At 51.6% G+C, this 9,270-nt stretch overlaps 1 long non-coding RNA gene and 1 other non-coding gene across 3 annotated transcripts; both read right to left on the bottom strand.

Annotated features, from left to right (window-relative positions):
- Positions 1-762: 762 nt before the first annotated feature.
- LOC109449453 (uncharacterized) lies at positions 763-9,113 on the bottom strand. Of its 2 annotated transcripts, XR_016023042.1 has the most exons (6): positions 9,001-9,109; positions 6,992-7,646; positions 6,735-6,854; positions 6,294-6,408; positions 2,128-5,667; positions 763-1,439 (listed from the first exon to the last, which is right to left on the bottom strand). It is a non-coding gene; the product is annotated as an uncharacterized LOC109449453 (long non-coding RNA). The 2 variants fall into 2 exon arrangements; XR_016023043.1 differs by lacking the exon at positions 763-1,439 and having other exon boundaries at positions 3,770-5,667; positions 7,128-7,646; positions 9,001-9,113.
- On the bottom strand, positions 6,505-6,690 carry LOC141569051 (small Cajal body-specific RNA 16). The gene has a single exon (XR_012492445.1).
- Positions 9,114-9,270: the final 157 nt, after the last annotated feature.

The following is a 9,270-nucleotide window of genomic DNA, read 5'->3' as shown; positions in this document are numbered from 1 at the left end:
TGAGGATGGATGGATGACTCAGTGCGGCTGACCTTGTGTAACGTTACGCTGAGGCCACCAGGACATGTGGGAAGAATTAGCAAGCGGTTCAAAGGAAGCTCAGCCAAAGAAATGGCAAGACAACTAAGGGGAGAACAAAAAGGAAACGCAGAGACGAGCTGCACACTAGGTGTTGGGTAATCCGGGTGTATGCACAACACAAACACCGCATGCTGACTGAGACAAGAGATGACAGGGGATGACTGCCCTGAGAGGACGGGGAAGAGGAAGCAGAGGGGCAAAGATTAGGACGATGAGTCAAAAGGAGCAGCACATACCTGCTATTCGGAAACAGGGAGGTGAGGGCCCTTGGAAGGAAGGGAGCGCTGAGCAAACCGACTGCCTGTGAGGAGGTCTATGTGAAGTGGGGGGGGGGGGGACAGGGAACTGCTTCTGTCAGCCTCTTCATCCATTGAACTTTTCAAACTAGTGCATTATTACTTTAGGGAAAAAATTAAAAACAAATACCAAGTAGTGTTTACACACAGTTAAAATGACCAGAGGAAGTGAAGCCTTGATTTCATTTTGACTTAATTGTCTTTTTATCATCCCCGTTAACTTTCTAAGGGGTGAAGTAGTTGGGAACAAAGATGGCACATCAGAGAAGGGAGCTTTGCCGTAACCCAGAAGGCTGCCGTTAAGAAATGTACTCCCTGAGCACAGGTGGAACGTACTGCCAGAGCCTCTAGTGAAAGGCTGTATTGAAAACCCAAGGCTTGGTTTTGTGAACGAGCAGTTTATTGTTCAAAGAAAGTACGGGTCTTATTTGAAATTCCATACAGTATTCTAAACGTTTTGCTGACGGTGGCTGTGGTTCTAAGGCAGCGTTGCATAACCATTACACAGCTGCACAGCTGACAGGCCTAAGCTACACGTGACCTTCCAACAACTGATCCGGTTCCACTTTCATTAAATTTGCAATAAAAGAACTAGTTTTCTGCTGTAGCTGCATAATTGATCTGAAGAAAAATATCAGAATGAATCATCGTTTTAGACACATTCATTATGTAACCCCGTAACACGAAAACAGGCTTCTACCTTGTAAAGATTGCAGGAGAATGTACTTTTTGTCAGTCCTCCTGACAGTGATTTAAATAATGATTTAAATAAAACATGTGTACAAAAAAGTAAGTACAGTTCCTACGAGGTGAAATCAGGCAGGAATACAAACAGTGCGTGAGTTTATGATGGAGGGGAGGCATGCGTGGGCACGAAGGGGCCAAGTCCTTGCCGCCACTCTGAGGCAGGCAGACATTCGGGCAGGCTCTGGCTTCACCTGTAAGGTGAAGGGCACAGGTCAGTTGTCCCAGGAACTTCACTTGTCACATCCAAACGTGTTTTTCCATATCACTCATCTCGGGACACCACAGTCAGGGTTCAACAGAGCCAGCTTCCGACAGCTGCCAAGGGAAAGAACACACTCCCTGTGCACAGGTCTGGGATCTCTGTTAGCACAGGACAGGAGATACTTCTATGTAAACTACTGTTGGGAGAAAAAATGATCCCTAAGAGATGAGAAGAAAATGTGAGCTACTGACACTTCACACTATAAAAGTCAAACTTTCCTGCAAGGCCATGTGCGACCTGGCCCCAGGTCCCCTCCAACCCTCCTCATAAATCCTCTTGTTCATGCCCCATCGTACTGGCTGGACTGGCTGCCTTTGCAACGGCTGTTCCCTTGGCCTTGGATGCGCTTCCAGGCTGTCACATGATTAACTCCCTTACCTTAGGATTTGGGGCCTTTCCTGATGACCTTGTCTAAAATTGCAAGCTCCACCCTCCTCTCCCAGCTAGCCAGTTTCCCAGAGCACTTGCCATGCTATCGCACTGCTCTGATCTCTTTCCGGCCTCCCCTGCACTGGAACGGAAGCCGGTCGTGGGCAGCAGTGAGCGTTCCATTCAACATCTGTTTAGTCCATAGGAAAGCTGTCCACCAGGTTCATAAACCAGAGAACATTTAGTACTCTGCGAAAATTACACTTCCAGAGTTGTAATTCTTTTTCCAAGTCAACAGCACTTTTCTATTGGACAATTAGCAATCTAGACCACACTGGCTTTGCACAAGCTTGGTTTGGTCTTGACAGGTACCTTTCAGTTTCTAGTATGAGCAGTTCTGGGCATGAAGGCCTCTCAGCCTGGACGCACTGTCCGGGCTGCAAACACTGGTACGTGTTACACCGGATTCCTGAGTGAAGAAAACCTTTCGCATTGAGGAAAACCACCTGCTGTCACCGGGAGTGAATGTGGACGGAAAGCTGCTTTAGAACGTGCTCCTGTCCCCAAGAGCCGCGTACCCGGCCATGTCCTGTGACCGCACATGGTTCAGCTGGTCCCTGACATAATAAACACTTCCCAGGAACTGTATGCCCCCGGGGCACCCTGGCCGATCCCTAAGAGCCCAAGCCTGTGGATTAATCTACTGCATAACATTCTAGTGAAATAAGGCCTTGGCGAAATTATTTTTTAAAAAAATCCAAAAAACAAAAAACTGTACCAAGTTACAAAAGAGAACAGTCTGGTGTAAGACTGCACCCTCTAGTGGACAAAGAGGGAAGTTAAACATCTCAACTTGCTCTGTCCTTTAGTTCAACTTTTCCCTTTTCTGCTACAGGCCTTGTGTCCCGTAGCAATTTTTAACATTGAAAAATTACTTCTTAAAGACCACACGTTTCATTATCCGTTGTTACCACTGAAAGTAGCACCTCTTTCAAAGACTAGACTCCTGTCTGCCCCAACCTTCTTATACCATCCAGAGAAACAAAAGTCATAAACGATGTCGCAGCCCATTTTAAATCTGGGGTCTTTGGGGAAAAGTAGCACGCCATCGCCACACCTGGGCCAGTTGGGGCGATTCCACGAAGGAGCAGGAACTGAATGACAGGGCAGGATACAGCTGAGGAACATTCCGGGAGCCACACTTCGTCTCCTCCCCTGGGTTCTAGGCTTCTCTCCCATCACTCAGGAAGCCGCCTGACACACTGCAGTAACATGCAGCAGAATCAGTGAAGACTGCTGTCTTGGGGTGCGGTCACGGAAATCAGGGGAGGCGGCTGGACGTTAAGAACCCACAGCAGGGCAGCATTTCAGCAGACTGGACCAGGCCAGGAGTGAAAAGACAAGCAGGCAGCGTGGGGGATGGAGGGTTCCCAGGGAAGGTTCCAGGTCTCAGCCCGTCACCCCGCCTTAGGATACTCGCTCTTCTCCTCACTTCCCTGTTCCTGGCAGGCTCTTTCGCCTGAGAAAGTCCCAAACCACCCACTGGAGACACTCAGGCACCCTCCTTGGTCGATGTCGGAGCAAATGGGAAAGCAGAGGAAGGCACTTCCTGGGAGGAATACCTCTGTATGACACACGCCCACGCGGTCATTTTCCACACTACGGTAGTGTTTCCCCGAAAATAAGACCTAACCAGAAAACAAGCCCTAGCATGATTTTTCAGGATGATATCCCCTGAATATAAGCCCTAATGTGTCTTTTGGAGCAAAAATTAATATAAGACGCGGTCTTATTTTGGGGGAAACAAGGTAATAACTGCTGAAGAGCCTGGAATCTAATGCTTCTGATTAACCTACCAAACCGAAGGCTGACCTGACTCCCCCACCAAGTCTGCAGACAGCTGCTCGACCAGACCGACACCAAGGACGGACAGACAGACAAGGCCCTGCCCGGAGCCAGTGGGAGGAAGTGAACATCTTCACTCAAGAAAAACACCACAGGAGAACGAGGCAGCAACGGGGCATCCAAATTTATTCCAGAAATACCAATATATACTGTTTCCCACAGGATCCATCACATCTTCACATTAACCGAGGCGATTATTACACCTTCTCCCTCTAAAGACAAGCACGTGGAAGAACATGACGCTACCTGTACTGAGCTGCGTGCTCTGGGATCCGGGAGTGGCCCAAAGGTGAAAACTACAAGGGTCAAAAGACAAGAGCCGACAGCAAACCCCACTGAGGCTCCGAGGCTGCTTTGTGGGCCCAGGGTGTTGCCAACAGCACCCTGGGGACTAAGATATGGGTACAGGTGGCCCAAAGGGTATGTGAGTGCCAGGCAGCCCCGTGCTGAGACCCTGAGGCACGGATCGGCTCACCCCTGCAGAAGGCTGGCAGTGCCCTCGGTGAAGTGTGGGCCTGGTTTCAGGCTGAACCAAGAGGCCAGACAGGATGAGCAATGCAGGTGAGGAAGCCGAGATGGGCGGAGATGGGCAGTGCTGGCAGCTCCCGGTGACCATTCCTGAGGTCAGCAGTCGAGTCTGGCAAACTCCACCCAAAGTGAAGCGCTCCTTCTCAACACGGTGGCACCCCCCTTCCGGCTGGATTATCAACAACGACCACCTCCCTCCACGTGTCCCCATTCCTTGACAGTCCAGGCTCCTCACGGCTGAGGCACGCCCCAGGTGCTCCCACTTCCTAAGAGAAGGGCGAGTGGCTCTGGCAGACCATCCTCCGTTCCCACAGCACGGCAGCAGGCGACACGCTCAGACACACCGTCACTGGGCACAGAAACCACAAAGTGCACGAGAAGTCTCCTCGGGGTCTGACTCCTTTTATTTACACCCGTTCCAAACAGGGTCTTACGCGGGTCCTCATTCAAAAATCACGTGGTTAAGGATTAAACCAAACAAACCTGGAAGGTCCAAAAACAAAACAATTATGTTTCAGGCACAGAAAATCAGGCAGAAATGAGATGAGATGCTCATCCAGCACACACGTCCCAGTAAGCTCACCCGCAAAGAAAGCACACCTTGTCAGTTTTCATTCGACTTCTGCCAAATCAGAACATTTACAGAATGGGAAACTGCTAGTGCCCTAAATTAGCCTCCAAAATCTCAAGCCTACCTTCCACCCAGAATACAGTGTGCCCCTACTTCTGTGAGCCCCTCCCTCTCCCAAGTCTATGGGGCAGGCCCCTCCTACTTCAAGGCCATCGCTGGTTTCCTAACCCATCTCTGCCCAGGCCGTAACCCGCCGTCTGCCGGCCATCTGCCCATCACCACTGGTGCCTGCCTCAGAAACCAGCCCGTAACAAGCCACAACCAACCTGAACTGACAAAGAGCCCGATGACCCAACACCAACCTATCTATCCCTACACTGTCCTTGCCTTCCTCTAGCTATGTGTTTTCCCCAGTTGGTCCCCAACGCTTGAGGTCCCCACATCCTCTCAAGCACTGTCATGCTTCCTGCCTTTTGTCACACGTGTCATCAGCTGGAAACAGCCTTTATGGGGTCGCATCCTGATGGGTCCCACTGAAAATGCTTCTTCCCGTTGCCCCACAGCACTCCCTGCCAGTCTACCTCTCTCGCTTCTACGCCCCGTAACACCAGGGGCCACTCTTCTTCACATCCCTCCAGAGCGCAGGCGTCGTGCTTTGACCACCGTAGGTACTTAAACGTGCCAAAGACATCACTCCTGTCTACTCAGTGCTGACAACAAAACAGGCAAAGGCAGAAAGAAGAATGCTGCCTCGCGAGGAGCAGGCTAACCTACAGCCACGGAAATACAAATGCCAGGTTCCACAAGCAGCCACTGTACGTGTGGAAGCTCCTCAGGAGACATCAGCACAGGGTTCTCCCGACAGTGAAGTCCATCCCGGGTTTTCCCGAGAAAGGGAGGGACAGGAGCTGTAAAAAGGCACCTGTGTGTCATGATGGCAGGAAAGGTGTCACCACTCCCTCCATACATTCTAGGCCTGCGCGGCCCAACATGGCAGCCACTACATTGAAATTTAATTTAAAAAGCCAGTTCCTCAGTTGCATCAGCCACACTGCAGGTGCTCAACCGCCACCTGTGGCTTGTGGCTGCTCCACTGGACATTGCAGGTAGAGACCATTTCCATCCCTGCAAAGGGTTCTACTGGACAGCACTGGTCTGGACTTAATGTTCTTTTAAAATTACAAATGTTTGCAGGGCATCATCTTGTGGAAGACCCATACTGACCTCCCATATTCTCAGAAAACACCAAATGCTCCCACGAGCCACAGGCCCTGTGTGATCTGGCCCTTCACCACCTCGTCTGCTTCGTTCCGCACTGCTCTCCACCTTGCTTCCTGGGCCACAGTGGCCTTCTTTCAGTTCCTCCACTAGCCACACTTACTAGGCCACTGTGCCTTTGCACGTGCGGCCCAGCAAACTCCTACTCATCCTGCAGAATCCAGCTCAAGGATCCCATCTGCTGGAATGCCTTCCGGGTTCCACCAGGCTCCATGTGACACATTCTTATAGAACTGTGCTCCCCCAGGGCACTCACCTCACCCTCTGTAGTGTGATCACTTAATCTGTCTCCCCAGCTGGGCTGTAGCTCCCTGAGAACAAGGGCCATGGCTGTCTGGTTCACCTCTGTATCCCTCACACTTAGTACGGTGCTTGGGATGAAAACACAAGAAATACTTATTAAATGAACACTCTTTACAGATTTTTGAAAACGACTTGCTCAGTGGTTCTCGTCTTTCAGTGCTAGGTCTTGTTTGCAGTATCATACATGATCATCAAACTACTGCTAGAATGCTCACACCTGTTACTGCAAATTCAAAACCCAGGAGATCTCCTCCTGGGAAGTTACTGTAGGTCAGGGTAGGGCTGTCTGGTACAAGGCTGCACCCACCACGGGGCAGGTTCAACGACACAGGAGCCTTTCCCCAGACCGTCGGCCTTAGGACACTTATCTCCACGCGTGGAGATTTGGACCTACCTGGATCCGCCAAACTGAGGTCACTCGGCGAGTCCGCCCCCGCGAGGAGCAGGAGGAAATAACCGTTGCAGGCCTTCACTCACTCGCCGGCGGCTGGAGTTCTCCTTTTCTGAGAAAACCCTGGGGAGAAAGAGTCGTACAACGCGCTCAGGAAGGCAAGTCTCCTTCCACCTTCACGCTCCCAGGAACCCGCGCTGCCACCCGGCCGGGGACCCCAGGCTTCTCTGCTGTCGGCAGCGCCTCCTACAACCGCTCACCCAGCTTTGCTGCCCACGTCGGACCAAGCTCCCTGGGCCTCCTCGGGCCTCCAAGCCCCAGCGGCTATGCGGGGAGCGGTTCCCGAAGTCCCAGGCCCCAGGGAGGGGCCTCCCTCCCCCGGCGGAGCTTTGTTACCATCCCGGGGCGGGGACGGAAGCCGCAAGCTAGCGCTGGTGGCAGCAAAGGGCCCGCGTCACCCTCCGGGCCGGGGTCCGGCGACCAGCCAGAGCCGAGGGGGCACCCACTGCCGGACACGAGAGAGGTCGCATCTCCACGCATCTCTCACCCCCAGGCCGAAACCGAAGAGCACACGCACTTCCGCCCGGAAGTGACGGCTTCCCATCGAGATGATAGCTAGAGAGTCGCCCTCGGCTTTGCAACTTGGTCCTCCAAGGCCGTCTTAAAGGGGCCGCAGCCGGCGAGTCGTTGATGAGACAATGAAAAAAAAATTATTCGTTGTGGATCTGAAATTCAAACTAAATTGGGCAACCTGTTTTGTTTTGTTTTATTAAATCCAGCAGCCCTACTTGGAATACTCTGGAGAGGGGCTCGGCTGGTGTCATGTAGCGTTGAGCACATCCATTCTGGGTTCTGATTCTGGCTCTGCCACCTGCCAGCTCTGTGTCCCTAACTTCTGGGTCTCAGTTATCTCACCTGCAAAAATAGAAATGACAATAACCATCCCTGCTTAATACGATTGTGGTAGGGATGAAATAAGAGTGCGTATAGAGCACTTGGCACATTCATCTGCCCCACAGAAAATGTTCCCGCCTGGGGGCTGACTCTGCCTCCCTCCCATGGACGCACATCTCAGGACACACTCAGGTGTGTAATTGCTCAACCGGCCTCAGCTTCTGTTTACATTCTCTCTGGTGAGAATTAAGTGAGGATTAATGTGTAAAGCATCTAGCGGGAAGTGCCAGCTCACAGGGAGGTGACTTGGTAAGCCAGTCACTGCTTTTCACAGCTGAGAACAGTTCTCAACACGATGGGCTCATGGGACCCCATCAGCCGTCCCTTCACCCTGCAGGAGCTTGCCTATGGCTTCTGGCCAGAAGCCCTGTCCAGGAGACATAGATAATCTAGAACAGCCGTGTCCAATAGGGATATAACAATGCAAGCTGCCTATGTAAATTCAGGTGTCCTAGTAACCACATTTAAAAAATGTGAAAAGAAGCAGGTGACATGAATTTTAATAGTATATTTTATTTAATTCAATATATCAAAAATGTTATTTCAATGTATAATCACATACAAATTATAAATGGGAGATTTAACTTTATTTTTTGTAATGCATCTTTGAAATCCAGTGTGTATTTCACATTTAAAGGACAGCCCTATTCAAGTGCTCAGTGGTCACACGGGGCTTGTGGCTGCCACCGTGGAAAGTGCAGTCTAGGACCCAGAGGCTAGCCAAGCCCAATGCCCTGACTCTTTGGGGGAGGGTGGAAGTGGGGAGATGAACAATGACGCCTGGCCGGCCAGGTGCCTGGCTCTGTGCTGCTTGTTTTCCTGTACATGTGTCATTTAACCTTCAAAGCAACCCCAGGAATGAGGTATCATTGTGCTTATTTTTTAGGGGCTCAGACTTGCCTAAGGTGACTCAACAACCCTGGTCATCTGCCCTTAACACCCAGACTGCCCCCATGGTCTTAGGGAATCAGTGATGTCCTCAAGGTCATCCAAACTGGCCATTGCAATCCCTCAGCCTTCTGCTCAGCTTGCTCAGGGTTTTGGTTGCCAAGAAAGCTGGCCAGTTCCCATTATGGCCAGCCCTGTCCTCCCAGCCCATCTCCTCAGCCTGCTCCCCAAGGTAGGACGTGGCCGGGGGGTTGGGGGGACTGGCGGGACTGGGTGGCTTCGGCTCTCCCCAGGCTGAAAACTGGCTGGAGGCTGAAAGCAGACCCGCTCCATTCGGCTTCCTGTGAAAGGAGCCACATGAGTTGGTCCCCCGCCCCGCCCCAATGTGCCTTTGCAGGAGGATAGAGCAACCCCACAGCCCACCTACCTCATTGTTACAAGCATCCCAGCGGCAGCTGCTGCATTACTATTCATTCAGCCGGCCACTTGAAGGGCCTCTGTGATTACTGTCACTCAGTGGGATGGCCGGGAGCCAATTTCCTGAGGATAATAGATTTTTTCTCATTTGCTGGTCTCTAGCTGTGGGTTTCTTCTGTCCAGAGGTAGCAGAGAGATGGCAGTCAAGAGCGAGCCTGGTCTAAGTTGCCTTCTGAGGCATTACATTAGCTCCCTGGTACTTGCGGGTTGTTGGCAGGTG

This window comes from Rhinolophus sinicus, chromosome 12 (genome assembly GCF_057876585.1).
Source record: "Rhinolophus sinicus isolate RSI-liver-muscle chromosome 12, RSI-T2T, whole genome shotgun sequence".
Lineage (NCBI taxonomy): Eukaryota > Metazoa > Chordata > Mammalia > Chiroptera > Rhinolophidae > Rhinolophus > Rhinolophus sinicus.
This window is presented reverse-complemented; position numbering and strand designations above follow the sequence as displayed.